General features: G+C 46.3%; 1 protein-coding gene and 1 long non-coding RNA gene across 7 annotated transcripts in view; one reads left to right on the top strand and one right to left on the bottom strand.

Moving 5' to 3' along the window:
• Positions 1-27,188, bottom strand: part of TSHZ2 (teashirt zinc finger homeobox 2) — a 460,946-nt gene that overhangs the window by 284,224 nt on the left and 149,534 nt on the right. The window lies entirely within an intron of this gene.
• On the top strand, positions 17,278-27,120 carry LOC109497921. Its single transcript, XR_006595063.1, has 2 exons — positions 17,278-18,709; positions 25,042-27,120. It is a non-coding gene; the product is annotated as an uncharacterized LOC109497921 (long non-coding RNA).

Raw genomic sequence — 27,188 nt, forward strand, 5'->3', positions numbered from 1 at the left:
TGGACTGGACTTGGTCTATGGGCTCTGCTTTGCTGGTTCCTGTTACTGAAGAGGAGGAGAAAACAAATTCGACATAGGGGCTCAGCCCGGCATGTAAGCTCGTAAGAGGCCCTGGCTTCTCCCAGGCCCTCCGGCACATCAATTCATCTGCCTGGGCCTCAGTGTACTGAGGTACGTGTGGGGACCCCTGCTCAACCGAGCATGGTTGTGAAGATAAGAGGTGACAACGAAACAAGCTGGCATTCAGTAACCTTGGATTAACCACACCCACTTTCTGTCTACTTCCCACCTCCAGTCACGCACACTGATTTGCTCTTCGTGGCTCCCCCATATTGTTTCTTTCAAAGTAGAAACGCATTAAAGGAAAAAAAGGTGTGTCAACATAGAGAATGTTTTGCGGTTAAAAGAAAGATCGTTCTGGTTCTTGTGTGGAGGGTGGGCTGGAGGAGCCCAGGGTCCAGGACACCATGGAAGACACCACCTGCAGGCAACCCAGGAATGCGGCAACGGTGGCCATCGGACGCGGTGTTGCCAGTGGAGGGAAGGGACTTGTTTTCTCGGTGGCGGGAGACCCTCGAGGGCAGGGGCGCTGTCACACCTGGAGCTTCCCACGGCCTAACACACGGCCGGGCACGCAGAAGATTCTTGGGGAATGGGTGTTGATAGAGTGAACACAGTCACCACATTCTGGAAACATCTAGAATAGCTCATTTACAAGACACGCGGTTACTGACGTCCTCCTTAGCATCCCGTTCTCTTATCTGTGGATGCGAGCTTCAGAGATTTGCCCACAAGCCAACCGTCTCTCACAGCCTCAACCACAATCAGCCTCGACCACAACCAAGCCACTGCCATTAGTCACCTGGACGGTAGCAATACCCCCTCCCACCTGCTGCTTCCCTCCCGGGCCCTACCCTTGGCCACAGTCCGTTCAGTGGCACTGTCGGTCTTCTCACACGTTAGTCAGACAGCCTTACTCTCCCGTCCCCGACCGGCTAACAGCATCCGTTACCCTAGAATGAAATCTAAGGGCCTATAGACTCGGCACATCCTGGCCTCTCGTGACCTCATCTGCTTTCTCCTCCTTGACTCTGTTCCAGGCACCCCGGCCTGCTCTGTCCGTGAGATACCCAAAGTTCATAGTGGCCGCAGGGCCTTGGCTCTTGCTGTCTTCTCTGTCTGGGACCTTAGATAGTCCTCAAACATCCACATAGCTCAGGCTGTGGACCACCACTTGGTCCAGGCTGTGTTACAATATCACTTGCTCAACTCCTACCTTCCCTGACTGCCCCATCTAAAAGCAGCAGTTCATGACCTTTACTTGAGTTCCTGTTTCACTTGTCTACAACCTGGTGCTCATTTATTTCTGGCCTGACCTCCCTCCCCCACAATTCCCATTGGACTATAAGCTCCTTGAGGGCAGGAATCTTTTTACTCTTCCCTGCTACAAGTCAAATGCTGGTAGGCATGTACTAGATGTTCCAGACTTGTGTGTTGATTACCTAAGTGAATGTAGGACACCCGGGAATCATCCATTCATCTCTCCCTCTCTCTAAAAGCTGAAGCAAATCAGACTCATTATCAAAGATAGAATAAATATGTTGACAAGTATTATTATGCATAATACTATTTTCACTTGGTAGAAACCAATCAACATTTAACCGGTGCTCCTTATAGCACAGGTGAAATGTTCACGATAAGGATAATTTCTTTAAAAATCCCAACAGGGGCGCCTGGGTGGCGCAGTCGGTTAAGCGTCCGGCTTCAGCCAGGTCACGATCTCGCGGTCCGTGAGTTCGAGCCCCGCGTCAGGCTCTGGGCTGATGGCTCGGAGCCTGGAGCCTGTTTCCAATTCTGTGTCTCCCTCTCTCTCTGCCCCTCCCCCGTTCATGCTGTGTCTCTCTCTGTCCCAAAAATAAATAAAAAAAAAACGTCGAAAAAAAAAAAATTTAAAAAAAAAAAAAAAAAATCCCAACAGTCTGCAGTCTGCAGACTGCCGAGCAGCCTTGTTCAACAGAGCCTTAGTGAAATGAATCTATAGAGGCTTCTAGAAAATGCACAAGAAAGGAATTCTTTTCAAACGCACTGGAGACACTGATGAAAGGCAGAAACCTTAAACACAATCAGAATGTTTTACCCCCACAAGGATCGAAGCTCTAAAAAAAAAATTTTTTTTTTTTTTTTGCTCCTCAAATTACTGAATTTTGAGCATCAATCAGGAAATTAGCTTCATAGGTCATAGAGGGTGGGATTCTAGCTGTACAGAAAATTAAGTAAAGGCAGATTTGGGGAAGGGGCTAAAAGGACGTGTGCTTGAATGCATGCTCGAAGTTGTAACTCATACAGAAATAAAGGGACTCAAGGAGTTACCGCTAACCAGTACAGCGTATCTGAAACAGCTAAGATTTCCCTGCCTCACAAAGGTTTGGGGTGCCCGACCTCTCTAGACAGATAGAAGTTAGTAGAGGCATTTGTCCCTGAAGGTAGAGAACACTCAGATCATTTCAACCGCCCTGATTTTTCCCCTACCTCTGGGAACATTATCATCTAAGCTCTGACCACGTTTAGAACATAACCTATTGGGGAAATGGAATAGGCCAATACATACATACATATATCTATATCTATATCTATATCTATATCTATATCTATATCTATATCTATATCTATATCTATATCTATATCTATATATATCAGGAAATAAGTATTAATTCAGCACAATGTGAAATCACTGCATTTGCTCTTTCACCCTGAAATGTAGGACAAACTAGCAATTCTTTCCTTCCTGGGCTACGCCAGCCTCGGGCGTCCCTCTGAACCGTGAGATTTTGCAGTTGATGCGGCGAGACCTGGGTTTTCGTCTTGACGTTTGCTTGCTGGGTAACCTTGGGAGAATCACTGAACGCGTCTGAGCTTCTCCATCAACGAAAGGAGGGCAGTAAGCCCAGTTCCGCCTGCATCAGAAGGTTGCTGCGAGGTTGAAGTGAATTGATGCATAAAAGCGCTTTGCATCTGGAAAGTGTGTTCAGATGTAGAAGGGGTAGGGTCCCAAGATGGGAACTTCAAGCCCAAGTGCTTGCGTGAGCCAAGCCAGTAAGAGCGACGGGAGGCCTGCCGGGGTACAGCCTTTCCACGCGGGCATTATCGATCGTTTGGCTCACGTTAAGTGTGGGAAGATTCTTTGCGTCCACCGGGACCTATGTTTTCATCAGTTTTGCTTAGAACGCATGGCCCTCTTGGACGAGCTTTTGTTGGTTCACTGTTGATGGGGACGTGGGTGGACAGACACATGACATAAACTTTCGAGTGCAAGAACGATACCAATGACAAAGGATACGTGGATCTGCCGAGGAGATAACAGGACTGGCAAATAGAACGTCCCCACCTCCAGCTGTGGACGCAGCTCCTGGGGCCAGACTCCCTAACTTGAAGAGAAGCCAGGCATTTAGAGCCAAAGGGAAAGCCTTCTAATACTTCATTAGAAGCCGATTCGTTAAAGTTCTAAGAAACACTAGGAACACATCTGGGGTCAGTACCATCTTGAGGGCTATGGTTTGTGACCATGTCTTAAATTGTCTCCCGGGGTCAACATAGCACCTAACTGGACCTTCGCTTCCTACCTGCTACCTCATTTCACGAAGGGAAATGTGTGAACTTCTTCTCAGGCCTGTGCCCCGGGGAGGCTGACCTGAGATCAGGGATTTTATGTCGTCTCCACACTTTGCCCTCTGGCTTTGCCTCTGGGTCCGCCCGAAGGCGATGGGCAAGTGGGAAGAGAGGGTCGTGGTGCACATGTCGCCCTGGCTCCTTTTGGCCAGGTGGCCGTGAATCCTGTGCCCCTGTACCAAGGGATGTAGCTCCCAAGGAGAGGCCCTATCCTTATGGCCACACCTTCACCAGGTTGTGGAAACTCCTTTGTCCTCATTCTCCTTCAGTGAAGGCTCCCTTCTGTCACTAGTCTCGGGGCCCTGCAATGTCCCTTGTTGGTTCTTAACAATCACTCCTACCTTCTCATTGTCTTCCAGTCCATTCTCCCTCCATCAGCCGGTGGAGTATGTCAAGGGTCTCCTGCCTGGTCCCCAACTGACACAATCATATTTCACATCACTGGTTATCCCGGCGGACCATTGTGAGTGAGACAGCGAGGGTCCAATTCCAAATCAGAACCACAGGTGAACTCACCAAGCAGTTCTCGTGTGAGCACTCAGTAAATATTTGCCAGAAAAAGAGATTAACCTTCATTTAGTTACTGACCAACCTCAGAAAAATCAATACACGTTCAAACACCTGTCTTCGAAGAAACAAAAGTCTGACACACATTAAAAATTGTTTCCAACTTGCGGCTAGGTGGTAGGCATTTTTTACACAGAAGGTAAGGTTTGGATGCCACAGCAGAGGGGTAGAGGAGACAAATCAGTGTCAACGATGATAGTTAAAGCAAAGCGTAGCTGTTGAATGCTTGCTGTTGGCTGGGTTCTATGCCGTGTTCTTTGTATATACTGTCTCATTTACCGCTCACAGCATTGTGAAGTACTTCTGTTCCCATAAGCACTTTGCAGATAGAAAATTGAGGTTTAGAGATGTTACGTGATTTCATACATGAAGCAAGGGACTGTGCCAGACCCAACCCCAGATCTCGTAATTGTCTCTGGATTCCAGTGAATTCAGAGTTTCAAAGAAAGGAGCGGTCAATGAGGAATGGAGTAGTCTAGAAAAATAAATGCCGATGAACTGATATCGAGAAGTCAGATATTTCAGAAACTGATATCTGAGTCAAGAATCCCTGGCTCAGACTCTGGATCCCTGGGCACAGGATGGCATCAGCAGTCGTACAAGGAAGGTGACTATTTCTGAGACTCCAAGGGGAGCAAGGGAAACTATGAAGCCTACTTTTATTATTTGTTATCTTTATTTTACTACTATAACAGAAATTTTGCTCAGAGAGAAGACCAGATCACACATAGGAGCAATTCTTTTTTATTTTTTTTATTTTTTTTTATTTTATTTTTTTAACGTTTTTTATTTATTTTTGGGACAGAGAGAGACAGAGCATGAACGGGAGAGGGGCAGAGAGAGAGGGAGACACAGAATCGGAAACAGGCTCCAGGCTCTGAGCCAATCAGCCCAGAGCCTGACGCGGGGCTCGAACTCACGGACCGTGAGATCGTGACCTGGCTGAAGTCGGACGCTCAACCGACTGCGCCACCCAGGCGCCCCTAGGAGCAATTCTTTAAAAACAAATTTACTTTTCTTTGGGTTAAGTAGACCCACAGAACTGAAATTTCCTTTCCTCACTAAACATAGTCTGGTCAGGCTCTTGTTCAAGTCCTCTACCCTCCAGCTTGGGGATGTGACCGGGATGCAAACTGGCATGGCCCGATTGATGGTGAATGGGCCCCATCTGTATACACATCCTTTGCCACGTGATTTGGAAGCACCTTTCATCAAGAGATGGCATTTACGTGCCCGCTGCTTGAGTCTGGGCTGGCCTTTTGACTTATTTCGTCCAACAGAAGTGACCGTAGTGTAGTTCGGAGACTAGGCTGTAAAAAGCCTTTTGGGTTTTTGCTCTCTGAACTCTGTCACCACCATGGGCCAAGCCTGGGCTGGCCTCCTGGGCAGTGAGAGAGACCACACGGGGCAGTGCTGAGTCATGCCATCTGAGGTGTCGCAGGAGCAGCCCGGCCTCAGTGAGTCCGGCCTAAATTGCCAGCCTACGGGATCATGAGCTACATGAGTGGTCCGTGTTTTAAGCTGCTAAATTGTGGGCTGGGACTGGCGAGGGAACAGCTATCTGCCCCAGCGGAGCACACTGGACTCTGTCCATGGTATCTGCACCTTGAGTAGAGAAGCCAAGAGCATGAAGACCTGTTGGTCTACGATCCTTGCTTTCTGGACTCACGGTGTCTTGGCATCGGCCCGTTTCCAGCTTTGGTTCGCCAGCCTTCCCGTTATTCTGTGAACTGTTGGTAGACTTTCCATCGAGTCCTTTCTGCTTCAGGTATGGAGGGTCACTTTCTCTTGCTTGTGGTCTAAGAACAGCCTCCTGCACAATTTGATGTGGTCATCGAAGACCACAACCAAACAGGAGAGGGGGAAGGTGCCACATGCTAGCGGTTAGAGGAGATACTCAGGCATGGGGACCCCTTGCCCAGGGCTGCATGGCCACTGCCTCCTTTGGCGAGGCTGCTGGGCTGCTCTCGCTCGTACAGCTCGGACAAAACCCCAGCCTGGAGACATCTGATGCCCGCCTCACTGCACTGCTATGGGTTGTGTCAGGAGTTACGGTCACAGCAGCTATTCCTTTTCTTGTCAACTTCCCAATAAGTTAACTGAATTAGTTTGGGCCTAATCAGGCTGCACGATGTGTCCTGATTGTATTATGGGGAATCCTATTTCAAAAAAAAGATGGGGTGCATGGGCGACTGTCAGTTAAGTGTCCGACTCTTGATTTCAGCTCAGGTCATGATCCAGGGTCGTGAGATCGAGTCCCCCGTTGGACTCTGTGCTAAGCATGGAGACTGCTTAAGATTCTCTCCCTCTCCCTCTCTCTCTCTGCCCCTCCCTTGCTTACACACACACACACACACACACACACACACACACACTCAAAATAAATAAGTAAACATTAATAAAAAGACATTCTGACAAAGATGCTGTTAACATGAACTGTTCTTGCCCTTTGCACATGCTGTTCCCTGTACCTGGAACACCGCTGTCTACTGCTCCCTGCATCACCCCTCCACCTGTTTTCCTCTTAGCACTGGCATGCCTTCCTTGAGAAGCCTTTCCTGCCTGTCCAGGACTGGGTTTGGATGTTCATTTCTGGGTCCCCACAGCCAGAGGAGCATTACACCGCGTCCTAAACATCCATATGCACGTTATTACACTACGTTGTAAACAAAACATCTGGTTTGAATGTCCCCCCTCTATGTCGTGAGCTTCCTGAGTTTTGGGGGTTGTATTTTTCTCATCATTCCACCTCCCTATGCCAAATAATCAGACAAAAATGGAAACCATGGGAGTCAGATATACTGGATTCAGATAGTAATCGTATCCAATACCAGCAGGGTGATCTTGGCCAATCAACTCACGAAAACTTGCAGGGGTTGGGTAGGCCATGGGGCAGATCTAGCCTGGAGACCTGTCTTGTTTGGCCTGTAGAAGGTTAATAAATGATAGTTTAATTGCCAACCCCTAACTATTGTGAGACTGTGCATCTGGATTTCTAGTTCTTTCAAAAGGTCAGAAGATTGGCTACCCTGGGTCTGTGTTACTGTGTGGCAATGACCAGTGGACAACCATTGCCTTATGGTTATGGTTATGGTTACGGTTAGGGTTATGGTTACGGTTAGGGTTAGGGTTAGGGTTAGGGTTAAGGTTAGGGTTAGGGTTAAGATTAGGGTTAGTGTTAGGGTTAGTGTTAGAGTTAAGGTTAGGGTTTCGTTTAGGGTTAGATTTAGGGTTTAGGGTTCAGGGTTAGGGGCAATGAGTCTCTTACAGTTGGGTTGTGAGCTCCCTCCTAAGGTCACCCTGTGTCTTGTCGATCACTTTGTTACTGTTGTAAGTTGACTTTATTGCCTTTTTGATGGTATGGTTATCACCATACATAAAGTGGAACAAAAATTTGCCAGTTAAATTATGTCACAGCATTGAGTAGAGTATGCTTTCCAGTTTCATTCATGCCGTTTTGCCATATAAGCAATATCTCAGGGTCTTGCTACTTGTTATCTTTATGGCCCCAGCAGGAAGTCGAGTTTTCCAACAGAAGACCAAGGTGTGTTTCACATCTTTTGCAGAATCCCTGTGCTTAATATTCATGTTTAACAAAAATTGTGTTGTGAAACATGGATGGGTCAGTTAGTTACATGCACATCTCTTCGGTTCTGCTTAGGTCATGATCTTACTGTTTATGTGCTCGAGGCAGACATTGGCCTCTGTACTGAGAGTTTGTTCCTTGCTTGAGATTCTCTCTCTGTCTCTCTCTGTGTCCATCTCTCTCTCTGCTCCTTGCTAGTCATGCGCTCTATCTCAAAATATATAATTAAATACTTGAGAAAAAATCACTTGTGTGTGGGTCCTAGCTTCTGTTGTTGAATCATATTTTATAACATGTTCGTATATATCATTATATACAGCATGATATATACAGTACACATCATGATATACTTTTTGATATATGTTGTGTCTCTACATACGTATCTATGTGTATCTCATGCCTTATCCTACTCTGAGAGGTAATCATCAAATGATTCCATATGTATAACTGTAACAAATAGTAAGGTTATAAAATAACTAGAAGTTTCCAGTTGGTAGAAAAGCCGTAAGATTATTAAAATATTTGTATTTGCCCACAATCCTTTACCTACAAATCAAAAATTCCAAAAGCTCTGGAACACAAAAGTTTTATTTTTCTTTTCATAATTCAGTTAGCAGAGAAATCACACCTGAATCAATTCAAGACATTTTAAAAATAATAGAAAAAACTCTCAGTAATATTAGTGTTTCGTCATAGAATTATTTATACTTTTAATTATAGATGCTATTCCCAGCTCCATGGGAGTGCTATCTACTATACAGTATATGTACCATGTTCTCTTTCTAAAACTAGAAAAATTTTTTTTTGATGTTTATTTATTTTTGAGCAAGCGAGAGAGAGAGACAGACAGACAGACAGAGTATGAGCATGGGAGGGGTTGAAAGAGAGGGAGACACAGAATCTGAATCAGGCTCTGGGCTCTGAGCTGTCAGCACAGGGCCTGTCGCAGGGCTCGAACCCACAAATGGTGAGATCGTGACCTGGGCCACAGTCAGATGCTTAACCAACTGAGCCACTCGGGCGCCCCCTCTTCCTCAAATTTCAAAATTCATCTCTCCAAAGAGTCTGAGGCACAGATTTGTGGATGTGTATAAATAAAGACGCGGGCCTTCCCAGCTATGAAAGGCTACAGTCAAGAGTCAAGTTGAGTTTCCCCTCAGCTTTTTGTTCTACCCATTAGGCGAGTCTTGATAACACGCGTTATTTCTTCATCTCGTCCATTCTTGATCCATTCGAGTGACCACGTGCTAGCCTAATTGGACATCGTGGCTGAGTAGGGATGGGCTCCTCATTCTCTCTTTTGACTCTAACCACAGAGGGAGAGAAATAACGATAGAAAAAGCACACCCCATGCTCCCTCTGTTTTAATGGGAATGTGCTGTCAGGAGAGAGTGATATGATAAGGCCTTACATAAATGGATGCTCTGACAATGTGTTGAGAATAGGAAAGGTAACATTTAATAAGCATGTTAGGGTAATTAGTTAAGTCACTTGTCAATTAACTAGATTACCTAATAGCTAATTTGTCTCTCCAAGCAGCAGGCTTTGTGAAAAAGCAGTCAAGGGAAACTTAGTTTGAAAGGATGGCCTTCGCACGTGGGTATATGTCAGCTGGTCTGAGGGTGGTGGGGCCGGTGGCCTTGGAAAGTCACTGCTGCGAATCCTAGTTTTCTTATTGTTTTAAAAGATGCCCTCCCTTTCCTTTCCTTTCCTTTCCTTCCTTCCTTCCTTCCTTCCTTCCTTCCTTCCTTCCTTCCTTCCTTCCCTCCCTCCCTCCCTCCCTCCCTCCCTCCCTCCTTCCTTCCTTCCTTCCTTCCTTCCTTCCTTCCTTCCTTCCTTCTCTCCCCCTCCTCCTCCTCCTCCTTCTCCTTCTCCTTCTTTTTTCCTTCTGTAGATGATTTTACCTAGCTCAGAGGGCAGCAAGGTTTTCCTGCAAAGGGCCAACCAGGAAGTATTTTAGCGTTTGTACAAGAGGCAACAGGGGCGATGTCACGAAGGCGCTTTTTTAACAAGCAAGCAAACGAAATTTCACAATTTTCTTTGACCATTTAAACTGTGTAAAGCTTCTTAGTTCGCTGGCTGCATCCCCGGCCACTGGTTGAATTTGACCTATCGGTGTGGTTTGCTAAGTCTTGCTTTGGGGCATCCTTAAGTTGCTAATTTCCTAAGGCAACCAGGCTTTAAGAATCATCTGGGGCCCCCCGGGTGGCGCAGTCAGTCGAGTGTTGGACAGGTCATGATATCACGGTTCGTGGGACTGAGCCCCGCATCAGGCTCCGGGCTCTGCATTGGGCTCTGTGCTGGTGGAGCCTGCTTGGGATTCTCTCTCTCTCTCTCTCTCTCTCTCTCTCTCTCTCTCTCTCTCTCCCCCCAGCTCATGCTCTCTCTAAACAAACAAACAAACAAACATTAAAACAAAAAGAATCATCTGGTCTTCTCAGTAGGTGCATCCTTCACCCTCCCAATCAGGGGCTCAGAGTGTAGACTCTGGAACCAAAATACGCAGATCAGAATAGAATCTCAGCTTTGCCAAGAAATAAGCAAGCCTTGGCAAGTTCTTCCACCTCTCTGTGCTTCAGGGCCACCATACGAAAATAGAAGCACCCTTCTCATAGGCTCACTCTGAGAATTAAAGCAAGTCCGTAAGGAAGCCCTTAGAACAGTGCCTGGCATCCAGGCAGCCCAACGTTAAGTGTCCACTTACTTCTAACTACTTTTTTTTTTTTTTAACATGTATTCCTTTTTCAGAGATGGAGAGAGGCAGAGCATGAGTGGGGGCGGGGGCAGAGACAGAGGGAGACACAGAATCCGAAGCAGGCTCCAGGCTCCGAGCTGTCGGCACCGAGCCCGACGCGGGGCTCGAACTCACGGACCGTGAGATCGTGACCTGAGCTGAAGTCAGCCGCCTAACCGACTGAGCCGCCCAGGCGCCCCTCGGCTTACTTCTATCGCTTTGACGGTGCGGGGAGAAGAAGGAAGGACGCCTCCCACTGCAAAGAAATGATACGCAGCGTCTCCTCCCTGATCCCTGGAGGTGGATTCGGTGGCGGACTTGGTGCCCGAGCAGGGGGGCTGTGAGAGGATATTCTCGGGCATTTCCTGAGTGTGCTGGAACAAACAGGATGCTGGACAAGTCTCCTTGGAGAAGGGGCCCGCCAGTAGGTCTCAGTGATTTATTGGGATCCTCTGCGTTTGGGGGGATACGTTTTCCTGCCTTAGCTCTTCAACGATTGTGCTGCGAGTCATGGCCCGTACAGTACAAAGTCTGTCCCCGCGCCCTACATAATATGTGATGTGAGGAAGTGATGTTAAAGAGGCTTCCTGTTTTGGTTTCCTCACTGGCACCACGAGCGCCGTGCAAATCTCTAAAAGACTTACTTAGCATGCACAAACTGCAACCAAACTACAGCAGCTCAAGAACTTTCAATGCCCCTGGCAGAAACTTCTCTCCTTCCTCTGCCTCTTTCTCTCGCTCCCTTTTGATGTTCCCCTTTCTTTCAGCCTATCCCTGACAGTTCGTGCAATCACATCACACACAGCTTTCTTTGGAAAGCCCCCTTTTTTTTTTTTTTTTTAATGATCTGGCAGCCAGTAGACACGGAGGCCTTCCAGAAAAAATTTCAATCCCTCTTCCCCCAGCTTCCGCAAGCCCCAGTGATAAATGACACCTCTCATTCTGTCACAGACAAGCAGCACAGACGGGGGACGTCAGTGATGGATGGCTCACCAGAACAGGAAATCAACTTTAAAAAAAAAAAAAAAACCTAAAAGAGCTGACCAGGACATTGTCAGGGTCCTGCTCCAAAGGCCTTGCCCGAGAGACGGTCTGAAAGGGACTGAGAAAGTTTCAGCTTCGGGGGGGGCGGGGGGGAAGTATGAGATCAAAACAAGGAGAAGAAATATGTATCCATGGAGAAGCTGGCATACAATAAGCCACAGATTGTTTTGGCATTGTTTATTTCTTTGTGGTGCCCTGGATATTAGCCAAATTTTCACCTACTCCCGTGATTTATGGAGGAAATGGTTGATCCCTGCTCTGTGAGAATTCTATTTTCCTTCTGAGCCTCAGAAAAAAGTGAGTCAAGATTTGTTTGTCAAGCCTAAATTACCCCATTTTACACTGCCCCCAACGAAAGGCAATAAAATTCCCAATGCCCCCCAAGGGATTCCCTCCAGACAAAGATTGCCCCCTGAAGATTAACAACCTTGCCTTTTTATGTTGATGGCAATCACGGGAAAGAGGAGGGGCTGGTGTTTTTCCTTTATGCTTCTTTTTTCCTATTTTGTATCGCACTGCCTTCTCCCTCCCACTACCAATGATTTTCATACGCTGCATTCAAAAACTCTCCTGCCCCTTCTGTTGGAAACCTCTGCACTTAGATCCACCGGGGGTCACTTGACCACCCTGATTTAAAAGCAGACACAACCTCATCATCGGACTGAATCGGAGTACCCACGGGGTATCAGGTCTGTACTAAATCCAAACCAGGAAAACTAAGGAACAGGCGGCTATGGCGCCCCTGGGTGGCTCTGTCAGTTGAGTGCCTGACTTTGGCTCAGGTCATCATCTCGCTGTTCGTGGGTTCGAGCCCCGCGTCGGGCTCCGTGCTGACAGCTCGGAGCCTGGAGCTGCTTCGGATTCTGTGTCTCCCTCTCTCTACCTCTCCCTCCCCTCGTGCTCTCTCTCTCAAAGATAAATAAGCATTAAAAAATTAAAATAAAAAGGAATAGATGGCTGGATTCTTTCGATGCTTTGCAGAACGTCTCAGCCTCAGCACTACTGACATGTGGGTCAGATAATTTCTGTTGTGGGTGCTGTGCGTGTATCCCTGGCTTCTACCCACTAAATACCATTAGCACACGCATCCCCATCGCTCAGTCGTGACAATAAAAAAATGTCCCCAAACAATGCCAAATGTTTCCTGGGAAACAAAATCCCCCCCCCCCCCCGCCCAGTTGAGAGCCACTGTTGTAGGAGTTTGAAATCAAGGCTCCAAAGAAAAAAGAACACTCATGGGATTCATGGGGGACAATTGAAGTTGGTAGATAATTAAATGCTAGACAATATGGCATAGAAAATATAAGCTATAGGAATTTAGGGACTTTCCAAAAGACACATTTGCATTTCCCAGGTTTGTGCAGGTGCCTCTATTTAAGCTGCAGAACAAAACCAAAATCTTGTAAGAGGCAGACCCACCAGCTATTCATGTAATCTTGTGCTTAGGTCTGACCGAAGTGAATATGGAGAGGCGGGTTTAAAAAAAAAAAAAGAAAAGAAACCTTAGTTTCAGACAAATCACATTAAAACTAGTGAGATGTAACCAAGAGTCACAAAACCTCTCCTCTTTTCCAAGGATATTAACAAATGACGTCATTAAAGTCTTGAAAATTAATTCGTTATCATCTATTGAACAACGTTATTAAACCTTTGTGATCATTTAAGGTTCTAAATTGGATTGAAGAAGGTAGGACTAAACTTCCACTCTTGTGTCTTATGCCTTCCTTGTAGATGATAAACACAAAATTGTTAACATGCAAATCTTCTCAATTCTAATAGGGCTTATACAGTGATATTAAAAACATCCTTTGATCTATCCAATAAAACATGGAATGAAAAGAAAGCCGAGCCCAGTTTCTAGACACCATATATAGTATCTTGGGCTTTCACCCACCCATTGTTGCCAACAGAGATCAAAGGTAATTTGGGAGACACAGACAGATTTATCCGTGTATAAAGCCAATAATGGGAATCACAATAGAAGACAACACACACACACACACACACACGCACGCACACACACACATCCGCATCCACACACCCGCATGCATGTTTAGTTGAACTGTGATCACAAAGAATCAAAATCTAAAAAAGAGAGATGCAATTAGTATATTGGGCTCAAACACCAACATTAGCACAAAAATGGAAAAAAAAGATCTTCATAAATTTAGAAGAAAGATAGCCACTTCCATCAATTAGAAAGAGAGCTGCAAAGACCTTATAAATACTGTTTAAGCTGCAGGATTACAAGATAAACAATTTAGGCTCTTGTTACTGTCATCCATACGGGCGCCGAAACTACTTTCATAAGGATGTTAAAAGTGAGAGTACCAACCCTTTTTTTTGGCCCCTCCCGGCCTCCCTACAAACCAGCTGGTGAAATTTGTTCTCCACTGCATTGGATTCTATCTTGGTCAACTGAAGACAGACCACTCTTTGTTCACACAACACTGCCTTGCCTATCAATGGGGATCCTAATCAAATTTTATGCTGGTATAGGACTTTCCTGTCTCACCCTCATCTCCTGGCCTTGCATCATGTTGAGGGCAATTACACATTTATTTATTACACATCCCCAAATATAAAACCGCAAAAACTATACCAAAGACAGCAGCTTTTCAATCATCCATCAAGATATACCAGTTTCAAAAGACAATCCCTGCACCACATCCTGAAGGTCATTACTCACTCTCGAAAGCTCATTTCAAAGGCCTCCTTCATCTCTTGATATCGTTAGATAGTGTGTGCGCCAAAGTGCTGCTTGGGGATCTCAATAACTCCACATTCTCCCTCTCAGAGCATGATTAGTGGGAGGTGCGGGCACCAATTTAGGCTGTGTCTACACAATGCCAAAACAGCCCGTGGAGAAATGAAACCGTCCATCACACAACTGGCGGATTTAGCTACATGATGCCAAAGTGCGTTGACTCATTTCCCACCCCCCTCTGCCGCATTGACTGATTATTTGAGTTCATTTTCAGTATCTGAGAATAGATCTGCTTAGCACGCTAGATTTGAAAGGGACCACAGCGACGACACGGTCTTCACCATCTGGACATCTCTGCACAGGCTCTTCTCCCCTGTTCATCAGGCTTTTCCCGACCCAGTCCATCTGAGCACCTGGATCCGCCTTTTTTGAAAGCTTCAGGATCTCCTCCTGGCCTTTTAAATTCCGTGGGCCAGCATACTATTCCCCAACTGTGAAGTTTGTGTTGACGCTAGACGGTATTCCAAATGCTCGATCCGTAGGACCTCATTCGGTCATTATGACAGCCTTAGGAGGCTGTCATAGACGTCGACGGTCCCCTGTCCACATCTCCTAGGCAAGTACCTCTCCTTACCAAGGAGAACTGCTGATACCTGTGTTTCTGTGGCTGAGGACCACTGTCCAGTCACGGGAGCATGTCTGGCTCACGCACAGGGGCGAGCTAGAAATGTTGGATGGGAATGTCCCAGGAAGGAGCCCTCAAGCCATGGCAGATGGAGCTCTGGTGGAAAACTATCCCAGTACCTTTAACCCTCTTTTGGGACGACTCTGAGGTACATGTTCTATACTAGCCCCAGGAACAACAAGCTCCAATTGTCCACAGTGGTTACTGGCTGGATCACTCACTCTATTAATGTCCTTCCCTTCCCTTCCCTGTTTTCCTTCGCTACTCCCCTAGTGGTGTCTCCCAGGACCAACAACCAAAGGAAGTATGGGTACTCAAATGCTTGCTCCCAGGTGTCAATCTGGGGGAACACAAACAAGGATAGCGTATTTATACGGAGAAGAAAATAAATACATAGGCATTAAATATCTTGCTCAAGAAAATAGAACTGCTCTGTTTGGTTTTTTAATTAACACAAGGGTTTTCTTTTGGGCTCTTCTTCCCCTGACTCCTGTTCTTTGAAAGAAAGTGAAGCTTTTCACAATCCTCTGCTTCCAACATGTCCTGGTCCGAGAACCACGGGAAAAATCCCTCTTGCTCCTGTCTTGAGAATCGGGCACCAGCCTGCTTGAGCCTTGGGATGCTGCAAACGTCATGACTCCTCACCCGTTCCCCCTGGGCTTTGTCTATCGGGAGGTCCAGACGCGAATGTGTGTCGCAAACATTCTTGTAAAGCGGCATGTCTCCCAACTCCATTTTGTTGTTCTAACAAAATTTAATTTTGCTCTGGTGTTTTCTCTCATCTTTTTAAAGCCACTATGACCTGAGTGTTATTGTATCTTGACTTCCTTCTTTGAGGACAAAGTTATATATTTATACATACGTATATACATACATACACAATATGTGGTATATAACATTTATATAATATATATGGTGGTAGGTGATAATAGATACAGCATATCACCCCTCTTTTATACAGCCACTACCTTGGTACCACAAATCTTGAGTCAATGTGTTTACCCATATAACCCTCAAGGTGGGCAACACAGCACATTTGGATCATAGCTCAAGCGTCCGACGGCGTGAGTTCGCATCCCAACTCCATGAATTGTGGGTCCCTGGGTCACTTACTTAATGTCTCTGTGCCTCAGTTTCCCCCCTGGTATGACAGGAAATAACAATATCCATACAATTAAGGAATCAGAACACATACAGTGGTTACAACAGTAACCGGCAGGTAGGGACCTTACGCCGCATTAGCCATTCACATTACAAGGCAAGTCTGCATCCAAATTATTATAGTTATTTCTGTGAAGAATGTGTTTCTCAGGGGCTTGGGCAGTAGATCTCACAGACAATCAAGGGCAAGCTTACTGTCCAGCTCTGAGCCATGAAAGGTGCCCTCACTGTTTCAGAAGTTCCCACACACAAAACCGTGAATATCAGATTTCAGTAAATGCGGAAGATTCTGGGCTAAAGAGCCTGGCCCCTCGTCGAGGCCTGTCAGGGACTGTGAGTAAATGTTTCATGTGCCTTCCTTCCCGTAGGCCCCCTAATAAATTCTGGCTCAAACGGTAGATGTGTTTTCAATTCTAATAGTATTCGCATATGCCTCATCTGGTAAACAGCATTTGTGCCAAAAAATCGGATGGGGGAGGAAAGCCCCCCAAACGCTTAAGTGCTGCAAAGCAGCGGGTCACGTCAGCGCCGGATGGAGCCAACGTTACCCAATGCGACATGACACAATTGAAGCAATGCGATGTGACAAGACACCAGCAAGTAAGCAAAAAACACGCTATTTTTGGCCCAAATGCTCATTATCATCTTACATGCAAACCGCTGATTTGTGGTAGCGGTAAGTAGAGCAATTCCCTTTTTCATCTTATTACTGCTACTGGCTTGTGGACGGTTGAGAGGACTTCTCAATGAACCGACCTCTCCAGGGTTTTCTGAAATTTTAACCTTTTGAACGCATTCCCCACCAGGGTAGGTCACAACGCTGGTTCAGCACGGAGGCCGCCAACGCAGAACAACCCTTCAGAGTGAAACGAAAGCATCAGACAAGGCAGGATGTTATTTTGAACTTGATCCGGGACCTCTGAAAATTGGTCTCAAGGCTGCTTGGCTCTAGCTCTTCCCTCCTTAGGTAACGGGACCCCACTTTAACCCCGGAACACCCTCCGCCTTGGTCTTAGAGCTTGCGCAGTAGGAAAAGCTCGGCACGTGACTCAGACCTGGCCAATCGGAACGCAGCCTACCGTTGACCACAGTGATTGGCTAAAGAGTGGTCATGTGACCTAATCGGACCCACTGAGAAGTCATGAGCCCTTCCCCCCCCCGCGCATTTGGAAGAGAGGCGGACGGTTATCTTTCCTGGGTCCGAAGCTGGAAGCCCAAAGGAGATTCCGGGGCGCCGTAGGAATGAATGCTGAGGGTAAAGCTAATAGAGAGGAAAGCAAACTCTAGGGAGAGTGAAACAGAGTTATTTTATCCCTTGGATCTAGCCAGCCCTGAGGCTGTATAGTTCATCACAGGAGTCCACTAACTATATTTCCACTCATTTTTTTTTTCCTTAAGCCATTTAGGGGTGAGTTTTCTGCCACTGGCAACGGAAAGGGGAAAAAAAAATCTTGATTTAGAGATAGCATTGAAAAGGCCACAACAAGACGAGTGTGGTCTTAAGACTTGGAAGCAGCGCCCCCCTTCCCACCACGTCCGCTGCTCGCTGCCCAGAGATGGAGCTGAAACGCACAGGTTTCCAGCAGGTGCCCGGCGGCTGCTGTGGGAAGCGCCATCTCAGCGCTGGGCTCCCATCGACACCCCTTCCCGGTGATGGAGGGGCCGTGGCTTCTCCAGCCCCTCGCTCCTATCAGCCCAGGCGTTCCATCACGGGGACCCGCTGATTCGCTAAATGAGTAAGTGCGAAGCACGGCAAGGTCGCCGAGAAGTTAACGGAAGGGATTCTAGGGGACGGTAGACACACTTGGCCACGGAGGGCCCGGCGAGGGGCAGAAGACGCGGTAAATGGCGCTCGGGCCTGGTGCCCCTCGGCCGCACACCCCATTACGGCCCCGACAGTTGAGTTCTAAACAGTTAAATATGAAACTGTCAACAAGGTCCTGTCTTAATAACCAAACTTGAGGCCTTTTATCCTGGAAGATTTATGAAGTAATTTTAAAGAGATCCAAGCGAACATCTGTCAATAAATTGAATGCCGGCTACAGGATTTACAAGCAAGACAAGAATTTCTCATTAAGTGCACATTAACACGGTGGGGATCATAAATAGAAGGAGGCCAGGATGCAGAGCCTCTCAAGCTGTCATTAAAACACTATCTAAGAACTAATGAGGAAGTGATGGAAGGGTACTAATGATGCCTTGGGCTCCCAACCTTTGCCAGTCTGAGAAGGGCCGTGCAGAATCAGAGGACTCCAGGGAGCCCGGATGCTGGCCTAGAGCGGCTCCTCGCAGCTCATTCCACTGTCTGCTCGGACCTGCAGGTCTCCTGTGTCCACCCGGGGGACAGTGGAGGTACCCACGTGACTCCCTGCACTATCACCCCCGATGGAATGCAGCTCCCCCATGATGGCCTTCTTCACATGGTCCCAAATACACACGTTCAACAAAGGTTTCCATCCCAACTACTGCACGTGCTGTGCTAACTAATGTTTCCACGGTGCGAGGGGAAACTTCTGGAAACTTCTTTTTGGCCGAAACATACCTTTAACATGCAGAGAGGTAGGCCTTCATCACCGACACATGTGGCAAAAGAGGGGGTTTGGGAAAGGTCCTGAAGAGCCAGGTGTCCCACACCCCCCCCCAACTCACCCCCTCCCCTGAGATGAGTCTTCCCAGCGTGCTGTACCCCCCAAGGCTCTCTCTGCACCCAGAGTGGTGCACAGATGAGAGCCATCAACAGTGGAAGGTAAGGGGAGTTGATTAGATTGGAAAGGTGCAAAGGTCAGTGGGAAGCTAGTTTGGGTGGTGAGGCAAGACAGGTCGGGGCTGGTTCGTGGCAGAACCAGGGAATACAGCTGGGGTGGCTAGTACAAGGAGTTAAGCAGGAATCCACTGACTTTGTGACTTGGGTCAAAGCCACTATTTATATTATCATATTACATTACATTACATTACATTATATTATATTATATTATATTATATTATATTATATTATATATATTTAGGTATTGTTCCTTTTTTCTTTTGTCCATTTTTTTTTTGTCTTCCCACTTGAATGAACTCTTTATGAGGGCAAGAGCTGTTGTCTTGTTCAACACTGTGCCCCTAGAGCCTAGAGCAGTACCTGGTGTAGACTAGGTACTCATTGGATATTTATTGAATGAGTGAATGAATGAATGAATGAATGACTAGAACCCCTGAGATCCAACTAGGTCAAAACGTGGCCAAATAAAAAGTACATGCTTCAGTGAAAATGAAGAGGGTGATTTTTGAAGCAACGGTCCTAAAATGATTACATGCTGAGAAACAGGCAAAAATCTTCCGAGGGAAGCAGAGCTAATAGGTGAGGTTTAGTGTGATTCCCCCAAAAAATCATCAAAGCGCTTAAGGACTGGATATAAAATTATCAAAGGAACCAGACAAAGAGGACCAAGTTTTGCACATGACATGTATTACCATAGGAGGGTAAAGATGGTTATAAATCATCATAAATTACAATCGCACTTTTGAGGCCTGGCCGTGCCGGTCACTCTGCTAATCCCTTTATCTGATTGCACTCTTGCTCACTAGGCACGTGTGTGTGCAAATGAAAGCAAAATGCTGGCCAGGTGTACAGAGTTGATTGTTGGGTGTCGCGTAGACAGTGGGAATTCAGGGAACGGAAGAAAATACTCCGTTCTGGCAAATGGCGCCACTGTAGGGCCAAGCAAACAGAGTGGGAAAATGGCCAAAGAAAGACACTTGCTTGGAAGGGGCCTCCCCTGCAGGTAGGAAACCTGGTTTTCTCCTGCCACCTTGCACAGCCTCTATCTGGAAGGAAACGCTGAGAGTCTGTCGGCCAATTCGATGGAGTATTCAGATGCCACTTATTCAAGAAACACCAAGGACCTCTCACGTGCCAGGCCCTGTCCTTGGACACAGGTACTGCACTGAACAAAACAGACTCGGTCTCTGCTCTAGTGAAGTCGCTAGAGATGGGAGGAAGGTAGAGAGCAAGCAATCGCAGTAAGTTTTATAAGTGTTACGAGAAGGCATCTGTGCTGCGGTGTCACCTCTTGGTAAGGGTAAATGTTTCAGAGTAATTGAAAGAAGAAAAGATAGCTGCAGCTAAGTAGCTTGAGAAACACTGTCAGAACAACTTTCTGAGACCCGTTTAGCAGGGAGGATGGTACACGGTGATGACTTTCTTTGGCAAATGAGTCGTGTATGAGACCTCACTTTTCTACAGACACCCTCCCCTTGAAGAAAGAATCTGGCTTGATTTACTCAGCTATTTACCCCTTCATTTGTTCAGCAAATGGCTCAGCCCTTTCACCATGCCCATCGATGGCCAACAGAGACAAAGAAGTTTAGGTACAGCCCTGTGGGGTTCATTAGTTCTGGGGGTGGAAGCGGATACTGATTCAAATAGCCATGATAGCGAGTGTTGAAAGCCATACAGCAGAGAGCAGGAGCACAGAGGCCTGGCGAATTCTCCCTAAGGAATGTAGGGAGAGCCTGGCACATGTGAACTGGGTTTTGAAGGATGTATAGAGGTCGGTCTACCAGGTAGAAAACCACAATCCAGACAATGGGGACGATATTTTGAGGAGTGGGAAGAGGAAATGCACGAATATGAGAGCCTTGATATGTTTGGAAAACTGCACAGTGTTTGATGTGACTGAAAGTGGAAGGGAAGTTCGTGTTGAACTTGAGGAGGGAGGGCAGGCATGAAAGCTGCTCTTGGCTACTTTGGGGGAACCAATTGTGAAAGATCGTTAATGATAGGCTACAGAGTTTGGATTTTGTGTCCCTGCTGGTGTTTTCCAAGGTTCAGTCCTCTGCAGACCATCTTCACAATTTTTGCCACACCAGCCACTGATTTAGGGACTTTGTAAGCAGCCCACATTATTAAACTTATTTCTAAAAGGAGGTTAAAGTGCACATCATGGATAGAAAATCAGGATCTCCATAAAGAAGATATAACTCTAAAATTAAATATATAACTCTCCAAATAAAGTGTATTCATTTGTATATTTCCCTCCAAGTCATACACCGTATTTCTGGAAACACTGTTTGGAACTCTGGGTTCCATAATATTCTAAGAAACGCAGGATCAGATCGGAGGCTTGCTTTACAAAGATGCTTCTGTTGCCAATAAGAATGGATTGCAGGGACTGGATGCACAGCGACCAGTTAGGAGATGATGATATTAATGCATCAGAAAGGTGACAAAGGTCTGGATGGAGCAGTGGAGGTGGGGGTAGAGGAGGACCCATTTGAGAGCTATTTCAAAAGTAGACCAAACAGGATTTAGTGGCAGATCGGACGGGGGAGAGAGGGATGATGGCAGGTGTGATGGGCCAGACGTGGCTCCTTAATGGAGGGGCAGTTCCTGACAGCCATTTACAAAAGTCATTCCATTTATATCCGAGTCATTCACAGAAGCTAGAATCTCGCGCTTTCCAATGCATGAAACGCAGTTATGTAAGCTCCAGGAGCTGAATTCTTGGTGACAGAGCCTGCAAGATTTTTCCTAGGGAAAACTATTTACTCGATATACAGTGTTTAGGATAAAAAGGAAGAAAGAAAGAAACAGGACTATGTGTCCATCTGTCTGCCCAGCTGTCGACGCGACACGGCTAATGAAAGCAAACTTTCTGCTAGCAGATCTCCCTGTACTTTGTAAATTGGACGCTTTAACTTTTAGCTACGAAAGTGCCATTGTCAATAATGAAGGCAAACAAACGATCACCAGAACATAACTACGGCAGGAAATTGAAGTAGATAATTGGCTCACTTCACGTATTTTAAGTTTTCGGAACCCCAAGCCCCATCCCGACACACACGGTGGTATCTGGAGCAGGCAGATGAGGGGAGAGGTGTCCCCCCACCACCTCCACCTCCATGAATAATCTCGACTCTATTTATCCGTTTCATCAGATAATTTGATCATCTCCTCCCTTTTGCTTCTGTACATAAGACCCGAATATCGTCACTTAACAAGAGGAAAGGGGGCTGGAAGGATCCCAGCAGTCATTTAAATCAGTCAGAAAGAAAAACGGGGGGGAAAAATACAAACATCTTTTTCTTCCTCGGTAGATATTTTCACGTAATGGTGTAATGTGATGCCTTTCTTTGGGTAAAGCAATTTGCATCACTTAAAGAAATGAAAGGGAAATGATCGTATCAAGCGTATCTAGACTACTGAGTGGAAAGAGCCTTGAAACTCTAACTAAAGTCAAGAGAAGCATAAGCTGATAGAAAGTTCCAGTGTCGGGGATGGAGGTTGGGTAGACAATGACTTAGGAAACCACAGTAGGACCACCTGCTTTGGCTGTTACCTAAAAAGGAGTTTTAGGTTCCTCTTCTGTAAGACAGGGTAACAGTGCCTACTGCAGAGGGTTCTAGGAAAGTTGATGGGATATAGGACGTCAGTGTCCACCTCCGTGCCTGGCGTGGGGGAAGCAGTCAATAAAGTGGGGAAGGAGTCGTTTTTATTAGTCCTGGTAGTTCATCTGCCATGTAAGCTCGAATGAATTTTAAACTCCCCTAGTGACTACTTCTCTAATCCCTTGATTTTCTCGATATTTTAATTTGGCAAGTGCAGACACAAATATAAACTCTACCTAAGCCTGAAGCTCTAGAAATGGAGTCCTAAAACAAGCATACTTAATGAGCACCGTTATCAACTCTTCACTCTCAGGAGAATGGGTCACCCAGTCGAAGTACATCCGTACAATGGAACACTCCTCAGCACTAAAAAGGGACAATGGACAGATATCCTCGAAAAGTATCCTGGAAGTGCCGAATCACGGTGTGGTCCACTTGCCTAATACAACACTGTATGTTAACTACTGGAATTAAAATTAAATTAAATTAATAAAAAAAGAATAAAAAAAGAAAGGCATTATGCTGGATGAAAGAAGCCAGTCACTGAAGGTTAATTACTATAGAATTCGATCAATATACTTCATCCAAAAACCAGAACTATAGTGAAGGAGAACAGATCAGTGGGTGACAGGGAAGAAGGTGGAAGGGGAATGTAATTACAGAGGGAAGGAGGAGGAAGGCTTCTGGAGCGAGGGAACCGTCCCCATGCTGACTGTTAGAGTCAGAATGCAAATCCATACCAGAATTAAAACTCATAGAATTGTACACCACCAGAAAAATTCAATTTTGCCACAGGATGACTTAAAAAGTAAATAAGGGGCTCCTGGGTGGCTCAGTCTGTTAAGCATCTGACTTCAACTCAGGTCATGATCTCATGGTCCATGGGTTCGAGCCCCGCGTCGGGCTCTGTGCTGACAGCTCGGAGCCTGGAGCCCGCTTCGGATTCTGTGTCTCCCTCTCTCTCTGCCCCTCCCCCGCTCGCGCTCTGTCTCTCAAAATAATAAATAAACATTAAAAAAATAAAAAAATAAATAAAGAGTAAAATAAAAGCATCCAAACACAGATGAAAGTCTCCATTCTTGGAAGACACGTTCCATTTTATGAATAGAGACAAGCAAACTGACAAACAAGCAAAACCCAAAACCACCCGAAAGGCAGTGCCCCAACTCCTCTCTGAGTTTTTGTGTGTGTGAGCATGAGAGAGAGAGAGAAAAAAAAAGTGCAAATACCATGTATGGCTTATATGATTATGGGGTAAAGAGTGAAGAGATTCTGTCGAGGTTGATGATTTGGATGATGGGATGGGGTGGAGGAAGGAGGGTACGGTAAGCATGGGGTAGGGGCCAGAATGGGAGAGTCAGGCCTGAAAAGCAGTAAAAGGTGACCAGTTAAAATATAATAGGAACAACTATAATATGGCCCTCTTTGTGGAAGCTCATGCACATACCCACCTGCATAACGACAGAGTTGCACATATGGTTGTGTGATTACAGACCAGAAGCGTGGTCGTGCTGTCCCCTTCGGTAGGGAAAGCGAGTTTTGGAATAATTTGAGAAGATACAGACAGCTGAGTTAAACTCTGGGATACATAAGCTTCCCTTTCGAAATGCTTATTTCAGTTTGTAAGCAGGGAGAAGAAAAAGCGTCCAATCGCCGCATAATCTTTATTGAGGCGAGCGACGCTCCAGGTAAAACGAACCCCTGGGTATTACGCAGTGTCAGACAAAGAGAAAAAAATGGTACAGAACCTGTCATTTTAGAGCTCAACATGGTTTGCTAACATTAATTGGCTAATCCACCCAGACACTCGTTGTGGACAGTTTCAAAGGAAATCTAATAATTTGGTCCGTTTTCCACACAGATATGAGGATAGCAATCCAATGTGCTCCCTGTTAGGGGTTCTGGCATTTGCAGAGCACTTCTTTATGTGTTATTCTCAAAGTGTCCCCACGCTGGCCTGGCCACGTGGGCCACACCCACCTCCTACGCAAGGAAATGGACACTCATAGGAGGCAATGATGGACCTTTTGTACGAGTAGAATGCCTTTAAAATTTTCAAAGTATTTTCATGGATGTCTGTGCCTCCAGAGAGTATCAAGAACTTGCCCAGGAAACGTGTGACCTAATTTTTTAAAGAAAAAAAAAAAATGGAAACAAATCTGTCAAAGCATGAAGGACAACCTTCTTACAAAAGATCCTAAGAGGACAGACTGTTCAAATCGATTTGTTCTAGTAGTAAAAGATTAGGCTAAACAGACCCTTTGGTCCTGAATACGGCCCCACAGTCAGTGTCAGGAATGTTGATAAGGATAAATCGAGAACACAAAGTATGGCTGGCTTTGAAACCGACAGAGTCTACGAAGTTAGGAAAATTTTCCCAGTACCATATTTGGCGATGTGATAGGATTTATTGGAATGGCTAGATGTTCAGTTGATTTTCATTGGTTTTTCTCAGAACACTGAATATACATAGAACTCACTATAAATAAGAATGTAAAAATATGCCTTCTTTTAAATAGAGCTACCCATCGGAGCTCTGTGCTCACAATAGAACTACCTGTTTGCCGATGTCACCTGGCTCTTCGGCCGTCTGACAGAACGGAAGTCAGTGTTGTGTTTTCTGCGTGGCATGGCGTGTCTACATTCTACCCTCGGGCAAGACCGTGTCTGCTGAAGTGGCTCTCCTCGAGGCACAGATACAGGTTAGGGAGGGACTGCAGCTAGCACAAACTGGGTATATGACCCTTGTGGCTGACCATGGAGCCGCTGAACTATACGGAAAATGAGATTAATTACAGGAAACGGAGACACATCAAAGGCAAGGAAATAGCAGATCAGAAGCTTCTGGTTAAAGGGACCGAGTTGAGAACAAATGGGGGTCATGTCGAAGTCAACAAAGACAGAGGTCAAAACAGAAAGGAGTGAAGCCAGGTTGGAAGAAGGTGAGCAATGCGGAATCTAAGGACTCAAGGGGTGGGCAATCGTAGAGGAATTCTGGGGCTGGACTCACGCCTGGGAGGGAAGAGGCAGGCCAGGAAAGCAATATAGTGCATAATAAAACATCACAGATTATCGCGTTTGCCATGCAGTCAAATGCTAGCAGGGGCAGGGAGAGAAAGAAGGAGAGAGGGCACCAGACAGGTGCACACACGATGATGGCCAAAAAAATGAGGGTGGGAAGGGAAGAAGGGAGGAAGCATGGACCGGGGCGGGGATGAGGGAAGCAATGAGTCAAAAAATAAAATTAACACAGATTTACACGGTACACTGGTGTGACCAGGAGATCCTGATAAATAAGCTTGTGTCAGAACAAGCTAACTAAACACGGGGTTCTGTCCACAAGTAATTTACTATTTAGTGAACTTGCTAAGACCACATTGGGCTGGGCACACGATGATAAAGTGTCCTCATCCATACACCTCAAGCTAGGCGACTGCAGGTGCGGTGGTTACGGGTGTGGCTCTAGGAGAACAGAGAGAAACGGGGTCGCGGGGAAAGACTCGGGTTTTCTAAGGTTAGAGTCTGGGGAGAATCCCTGTCCTCGAGGATAGCAGAAACCACCCAGGGTGAAAAGAATGACAGGAGCCTTCTGGTTTGGGAGGGCGGACTGAAGGCATTTCAGGCACATGCAAACCCACCCTTGCCTTCTGTCCCAGGCTAGTGCCGCTCTCAAAGTTTGGAACCTGCTGTCAGGACCCAAGACGATGACAGCAGGAGAGCAAGACATTCAAGGGAAGACTGGGCCACCAACATTCAATCAGAGGAGTGCAGAACGATGGCCCCACAGGGCGAAATTGTGATTCGGTTCTCAGAGAGAAGACCTCAGCCAGGAGCTCGCCAAGGGCTCCCCCCATGGCACCCAGGCTGCTCCCCACTACCACGTGCATGGGATTCTCCATCTCCCTCTCTCTTGCCTCTTCCTTCCCTCTAACTCTCTGCCCACCATTCCCGATCTCAACCTCCCTTGTCCCGTGTCCGTTTCTGTCTCTTATGAAACACACTCCCCTCTGCTTCCACAGTGCGAAGTTCTGCTTGGCCCCTGGAAGTCTGCTCGCCAGTGTGGTTCCTTCCCCCCCCCCCCCCCCTTTTTCAGGGTCATTCAAGTGCAAACAGAGAAGAGTAACAGATTATAATGCAGCCCAATTAAAGTCCTCGGATGTCACAAGGCACTAATGTCAACATATCGTTTCAGCAGCTGCGCACGACCAGGAAAAAGAAAGTTGATTTTTGTTTTCTGTTTTCTTTTCCAAAATCTGAAAGCCTAAAGAGGCTTCCTAGAAACCCGCCGCAGAAAGACGAGACAGAGCGACAAGACAGAGTGCCGGAAAGCACGAACTATGCAGATGCGGAGCTCCTGGGAAGCCATCTCTAAGGACGGGATGGATTTGATGAGAGACTCATCAGAGGACCCGGATGCTCAGCTTTTAACTTATTTTTGCAAAGCAGGTATTTTTGCAAACAAGAATTAGAGAACGGCCTCCAGCTAAATTGCAGGGAGTCCCTGAAGAGCAAACCCTCAGAGGGGAGAGTCAGTGAAGAAGAAAATGAAGATGACAAGGCTGTTGCTTCTTAATAAACATGATCACATTTTCGGCATGCATTATTTATTACTTTTCTTTCACTGATTTATTGTCCTAAAACATGTAATCTAATATGGAGGGGAGCA

Source organism: Felis catus, chromosome A3 (assembly GCF_018350175.1).
Source record: "Felis catus isolate Fca126 chromosome A3, F.catus_Fca126_mat1.0, whole genome shotgun sequence".
Taxonomy (NCBI): domain Eukaryota; kingdom Metazoa; phylum Chordata; class Mammalia; order Carnivora; family Felidae; genus Felis; species Felis catus.